Below are 7782 nucleotides of genomic sequence, written 5' to 3'. Positions count from 1 at the left end.
GGAAGAAGAGGAGGTGAATCTCCATTTCCTGAAGTCACCAAGTCAAGATGGGATGCTTTCATCCAAATGACACTTTTGTCTCTGCACTGCACTGCCACGACTGGCTCATTCAGCACTCCTTCAGAGTTTCTGGATAACACTGCATCGCACAGTGTAGACATGCCCTGAAAGGCCCCTTTGACCTTGGCTTTTGAATCTACACAAATAAAAGGAAGAGAAGTTCCAAAGAATAACATGAATGGGGGGCTAGGGAAGGGGGCTCAAAGGAGGGGGTAAACAGTGACCATAGCTTTTAAAAGCTTCATCTGGGAGACTTGACTAAATGACAGCTAAGGAGGTGGAAAAGTTTGATATTTTCAAAAGCCATAAGCCTCAAAAATGGAAAAGAATCATTTAGAGTGATATATAACCCACTGTTTGGTGCATGCTGCATGTTCCTTCACTGTAAAGGAGGGTATGGTTCGTATAAAGTAATATTTAAGATGACTCCTCTATTTCAAAGCCATGTCTTTGATTTAAAAGGGTCCAGATCATTTCAAAATAATGAAACATAGCAGAGGTTGTTACAACATAGGGTGGATGGACTGAGAGACACAAATCAGGGCTTTTTCCCTGTTCAGTTCTGCTGCAAGTTTTAGCAGTGCCTGAAGTTACTCCAGCAGCTCGAGGTCTGTACTGATTCAAGGAAAAAGAATCTTTGGTCCAGCTGCCAATTTAGGTTCAATAATAACAGCTTAGATTCAGTTTTGCTTTGAAGACCCACCTAGTTTCACTCTGCTTCTGGGACTGTAATCAGGCTGATTCCCTGGCCAGAAGAAGGAAGGTAGTTTGCCTATAAGAGCTGTCCCAGTGGTAAGCGTGTTAAACTGAAGAGGCGTCTCTTCGAGAGAAGTACTGTGAAAGTCCCGTTACTAGGGATATTTAAAGCTTCAGTAAAAACAGCACTGAAGTGAGCGACTTGCTTTCATTGGGAGATAGACTGGGTTTTCTCTTTATTCATATGTTCTACATATAGTGGTAGCCTCGCCTTTTGTTAGCCAACTTTCATGCTGAAGGGAAAAAAGCCAATTTTATAAAGATTTTTTAGGATTCTCATTTGAATAGGCATTCCTGAAAATCCCACTGTTGGCCCACTTGCATTTTTAGTCTCCTCAGTAGCTTTGCAGCTCTGGTTCATTTGGCCTCACTTTCAGTCATAGACGGCTTAATGACACAAAATAGTGCAGTGCAACACTACGACCAAACTCCTTTTCTAAATGATTTAGACATAGTCATGAATCTCCTTGGAGGAGTACCCATTTTTCAGTATAAGGATCACTTATGTCAATTTACCTTGGATTTCATTTAATCCTGAATTATTAATAATGACAAAGGAGAGCCTAGTTTATTTTGACTTAAGACTGTCTGTATGCCACAGGCTGAAATAAGTTGCTTTAAACCTGTGATTTTCAAAAGCCACGATGCCACTTACTCTTGCAGAGAAGGCTTCAGAAAATCCCAGTCCAGGAATGCTCTAATTCAGTCAGTGCCTTTAATAACTGTTGGGTTGCTCATCCACCACGACACTGAACACACATGACATTAGCACCTGTTGCCACCCTGCGAGTCAAAGAGATTTGCACAGGTGCTCTGCATTTATTTCCTGTGATTTCCATTTTTCTTCCCATGCCTGCACAGCTGGGCTCACAGCACTGAAGACACCGGACTTTACAATAGGAAACATCATCAGAAATGGCCTCAATAATTTTCTTATTTTCATCATTCTTGGAAAAAAATGTATTTTCTGTAAATCGTGTGGCATATACAAACTGGAATATCTGGGTGGGAGCAAGGGTAGAAGGATCTTTAACATGCACAAAGAATGGTCTCTACAACCCCCAGGTCAATGCTAATTATTGGTGAGCTTCAGAATCATCAAAAATGCAAACACAACAGTTAAAACCCAGCACAGCTTAGTGCCGAAGACTGTAACTCTTCAGTAAGATGAAATCTCATCTGCTTGTCTGTCAAAAAGAAAAATGTCATTACAGAAAGCAGTCAACCTATCAGCTATTATTCTCAGTGTAGTTATAGTCTGCCATGGGGGAATGTGATACTTTACAAGCCAAACCAAATATGAGACAGGATAACCCAGGAAGCCCCTTCCTTCTTCTCCAGGGACCCTTCGATATGTGCCGTTGGGTGTACTCAGCAGTCCCTTCCGCTGTAGCACAGCCTCAGCAAAGCAAGCTTGGAATGAGAATCAGAGGCAACCAGGAGCTCAGCATGAGCCAATTTACCCTGCTTCTCAGGCTGGCTCCATCATTTACTCTGAGTCCTGCAGTGCCACGACAAGTTGCCGTCGGCATCCAGGCTCACCACCTTACAGTGTCATATAGGGGATGTCTACACTGCTTCATGCTGTGATGGGACTGGGATGGAGACAAACGCTAAAGTGTGAGTCCTACACACTAACTTCAGGGCATGATTAGAGAAGAGTCCATCTCGGTGCTGTTTCACTCCCCTCCTGGCTTCTTCAGTGCTGTTCCCCTAACACTGCAGTGCTGAATGTGGGAGCTGCCCAGTGACATCGGTGACAGTATTATGGTATGAGTCACGATTTCCTGAGCCTTCTTTGGACCACCTGGCCCTCTCTGCACCTGCCTACAACACCCTTCATTCAAGCCAGAGTGGGCATGATGACCTGGCTGCTCCAGCACTGGGAAGGTGGGTGGGCAGGGATTGGTTCATCCTCCTTCCTTCCTGTCCCTTAAGCTAATAAGACTCTTCCTTCTCTCCAGCTGAGAGAGCTGAACCAGTCTATATGCAGGAAGGTACATGGGGTATCCTGGACCCAGACAGCAAATGGATGCAAGGGAAAAAAGCTGAAGAAGACCTTCCTGTGCCCTTACTTGGCACTGCGGTGTCAGCTATGGGGTGAGGTTTCCAGGGGTGAAGAGCACCCAACAGATCAGAACTGCCCTAGTCTTCAGCCCTTCAGGAAAAGGGCATTAAGAATTTCTAACCATCACCATACTTCACTCACAAGCATAGGGTGACCAGGCCATGCACTGATCAGGATCACAGCAGCAGACTCCGCAAACCACAGAGATGCTTAAAGGATGTAGGAGAAGTATTTGATTTGTAGAAGTGTGAGGTGGTAGAGTGAGCTGACAGGACCCTTTCACTTATCCAGAGCTGTACATGGGGGAGTTAGAACAGCAAAGACCTACCAGGAATTAAATGGGCAGGAAAACTGTCAACATCCACCTGCCTTAAGGCTCCAAAAACCATCTCTCCTTGCCTTGGCTTCATTTAGATTATCCACAAGATACACACTGAGAGGAAAGTCCATATCCCTCAGTCTGTCAGGCAGGCATGGCACATGCAGAAGTTTGTTCCCTTGCAGTGGGACCCTCAACAAAAAACTCACTGCATCCAATTAAAGTGGAAGAGCTCCCCAATCCCAAATGCAGAGCACAGCACTTGGGCAGACAACAACTGTGTAGTTCGGTCTCACCATGGCCAAAATCTTGTTACAGTTCCCTCTAAGTAGAATCCTGCTAGAAGCGGGAAAGGGACCCATAGTGATTTTGGTGCAATCCAGTATCAAACCTATATGAATTGCGGGCAGGGACTGTAACACTCTTACAAGCTAAAAAGTTTTTATTTATATTCTCTTTGGTCCATAAAATCATCGATACTGGAGAATGAAAATCCATAGTTAAGATCCCCATAGCTCTGACTACCATCACCTCACTCCAGTAGCATGAGAGCTGTGCTTTGGTGGATGTGTGCATTAAAAAAGAGTTCTCCTACATTGCCACAGCCACACCATGCCCAGCCTTCATAATAGTGCCCTGGTACAGCAATTATTATTTCTTTTCCAAGACCCCACTGTTAGCCAAAGGAATTCACCCCGGAGGGCAGGAAACACAGATGGAATTTTATTAAGAGTCCAGGACTGTGCAGGCGGGAATCCAAACCTGCTGCCCCATGCATGGAAATTGCGTTGCAGTGAAAGGCCCTGTTTTAGCTCAGCTCTGCAGGATACAGAGCTCTGTTTCTGGAGCATGTTTTTCTGGAGGTTTAGAAGCTGCTCCAAGCATAATGGTGAATTTTCTTACTGTGTAAATCTGGGGGATTAGCTCCTTCCCCAAGTGATTCTGGTGGCAAGGAGAAAGAGAAGCTTTCGGGAGAGGGGCAGCCTAATCTCTCCAGGGTGTTTTACAGCCCCCCTCACTACCTGACAGAACTGTATCATACAACACAAGTGGCATATACCACGCATGCCCGGCTCTGCGACATCCTAGAGAAGCCAGCCCCGTTTCACACCTGCTGTACGCCTTTCTTTGCCCTACAACCTGCACGCACAATTCACCCAGCTCGTCTCATCCTCCTGGTGTAGTTGCCACCCACAGCTGCCAGTGCCCTCTGTCCGGTAGGCGAGGCACAAGCAGCGGCCAGAGAGAGTTTCCTAGCCTGAAGAAGGCAACGGGAAGCAGCAAGGGAGGTGACAAGGACCCACAGCCAAGCGCACAGGGAGCTTTATGCCTACTCAGGTGATGGCACAAGAGATGCAGTGCTCAGTGGAGGTGGAAAGGTCTCCTTCAGCTAGAGGGAGAAAGGAGGAAAAAGACATTCGTTTACCGCCTACATCAGAGAAGACAAATACGCTGATCTGGATGGTCTTCTTATGTGTGTTCATCTCAGTGGGGTCAAGTTAAAATTTATTTTAATATTGTATGCTATAAAATGTGAAGGGTAATTCTTCCTTGTTACCCTAATTTATTCAGCCAGAAAGGAGGAAAAAGAAGTTCATTCTCTGTTTGTTATGAAAGCTAAGCTCAAGTATGAACAGTGTTCCATAGTAAATGATGGAGAGTTTGACAATCTTATCCGTATCGTATGATCATATATTGAAAGGTTCTATTGTTAAGAATAGATACAAAAGAATACAATTTCAGCTGCTTCAAGAACTGTAATTCCGAGCTTCCTCATTTTAGAGTTCTTTTCAAGTCAGGGATCTGTGTTTTCTCAGCATAGCTTTTTGCATGCTATTTCCTCGGGTACTTTCGAAAATGGAGATAAGTCTCTGTAATGTTAGAAAAGCAAACTATATACGTCCAGCTTTCTCAAAGTTAGTCACAGTACCAAGATAAGATTGGCATGGCCCTTCTGTTCAAGAAGAGTGCTGAGTTCTGCCTAAAACTTTAAATGTCATTGATTTCCTTCTTAAGGATAAAACCTACAAAAGCAAACAAACAAACAAAAAAAAAAAAACGGAGTAAGCAAAACACTGAGTTCTCATCAGGCAACACCAAGCACAAAGAGGTAACAACCAGACAGTGTCAGGCAATCTCCATATTACATATGATATACGCCAGATACCCCCTGCTTAGCTGTTAGCCACTAACATTGAATACTTACCAAGCCATGGCTTGAGGCACTGTGACACCCTCAAGGTCTTCCAGCATTTCCTGCAACCACTGGGAATTAATAGGCTAAAACTGAGCCCAACAGGGAGAGGAAAGTTACTGAAACACAGTACTCATTTAGTATCGTTGCTTGGAAGCCAGTGAAGGTTATTAATTCTTAGATCTTTGGTGAATACTGCCTCCTGTGTATGTTTAGTCATCCAAGAAGTCAAAATGGTCTCCCAAGGAATGTTAAACTACTGTGTCTGACTTAATTTTGATCATACTGTGCCCACTGAAAATGAGACTTTGCTGCATCTGCCTTTTTACCACCTCGTCAAACTCCTGCAGGCTCCTATTAGATCTTCTTCACACGTGGTCCAACCTCAGTGGCCCCCTCAGTGGTCTTGTTATTTCCCAGGACATCTAACGGGTCCTTTCTGTGCAAGTACACTGGTGTTACATCCCAGGAAAATTTGAGGATGATTTTGTACTTTGAAAACTTAAGCCATGCTCAGCATCAGAGTACAGCTCTATTCTTCTGCACACAAAAAATTTCGCAAGCATTTGTTTTGCCTTCACTGATCTTAAAACTGATCTTACATCCTATCTTACCGTCACTTCCGCCAACTTTCTACTGTACAAGACCTTCTGTTTGTCTTGTAGCAGTGAGGTCATCTACATATCAAAGTTGTTTGTGCTGGACATATCATTTCATCTAATCCTGAGAATTTCAGAACAGTTTTTACAAACACATCATTAAAAGGCGTTAAGAGATGGTTTATCTTTCTGCCCTCTCCTGCAAAGTTATTAAGCGGAACAGAAATTCGACTCTGTAGTCACAGTCTGCTTTTTAAACAACAAAAGCAAAATTGCCCTAGCTTAATAACTTTACTGAAGATTTAAAATTATTTCATTATATCCAGTGCAATCTTGTGTTTTTGTAAAATCTATTCAAGCATTCTAATCGTAATCTCGTGTCTTTGTTTCTTTGATTCGCTGGTAAATTATTGGCTCTGCTGTGAATTCTGTCTTTCTAAGGTCTTTATTCCTTCTTCCTAGGGGTTCAATCTATAGAAGGATCAAAGCTAGGATTCTTCAGACTATCAAAAAGGTGCCTTGGCAAACATTAGTTTACAAGTCTTTTTCAAATTTGGATGCAGTTTTTCAAATTTCTTTGCAACATCCCATTGAACCTGATCCACTCACACTACGCTTGACTTCGAGCACATTTCTTTCTCTCCTCCATCACCCCGTCAGGGACCTAATAGCCTCTGTTGTTTTCTTCTGGTCCCAGTGTTCAACTGCTCTTAAGTAAAGCTTGAAGTAAAGCAACACCACCTCCTGAAACAAATAGATGTTTTCATAAACTTTAGGAAACAATTCTTTTATCAAGAACACGTATAAAGCTGAGCAACGAACAACCCTCTCTCAATGTATATACACTTATGCCCTGGCAACAATTTTTTTAAGGCTTAATCTAGAGTTCATATTATTTAAAAGCTATATACATTTGTTGCAGTGTTTAGAAAGCACTCACTCCTTTCTTTTATAATTTCAAATAGTTCCATAACTGTTTTTCACTGCAGTGAGATATTTACTGTTCCTAACATGCTTTGGGACCTTGATAAATTTACTTCATTCTCTCAATTACCACATTCCTAAAGGAGGAAAAAAAAAATCATCACCCATCTTTCTTTAAGTCCCTTTGAAATACCTCGTAGTTCATCTTTATTATTAGTCACTGCTGAACATATCCATGGTTAAAGTAATTAACATTACTGTATGTGATGAAGACACTTTTTGAAATGTCTCAAATCTCATCCTTTTGAAGTCACATGAGGCAAAACTCTTCCTGTTCTATGACACCACGGCACACAATATCCCCAAATCTACCTTATGTTCTTAAGTTTTTCTCTCTACTATGGTTTCTGTGAACTCTTCCAGACACAGCCATCTCCTTGAATCTACATGGTCCCCTCATTTGACTCCTGTAACCCCTAATAACTTTTTCTGACCTAGCCATAAGTGAAGAAACAGAACTTGCCACGGCTCTTCTGGAACTAAGTGTCTGCTGATTAGTCAGACACTCTCTACTTCAGAAAGCATCAGACCTGCAAACTGTTCGAGGCTGGAAGAGTGTCTGGGGGAAGCATCTTTGCTGTTTCTTTTATTGCTGCTCTCCATCCCTGGTTTTGGCTCCTGAATAGAGCTTTGGTCTACCTAAGGATAGTCATTCTCAAGCTTCCAAACTGAGTAATGTCAGAGTTTCCCTGTCTCTCCTTCACTAATTTGAATCTTTCTCTGTCCTCTACCCAGAGACAATATTCATGAAACTCCTGGAGACTGAACTATCTTTGTGGCTACCACCTCTTTGTCAAGCATG

Source organism: Strix aluco, chromosome 2 (assembly GCF_031877795.1).
Source record: "Strix aluco isolate bStrAlu1 chromosome 2, bStrAlu1.hap1, whole genome shotgun sequence".
Classification (NCBI taxonomy): Eukaryota; Metazoa; Chordata; class Aves; order Strigiformes; family Strigidae; genus Strix; species Strix aluco.
The sequence above is the reverse complement of the archived record's forward strand: the minus strand, read 5'-3'. Positions refer to the sequence as shown.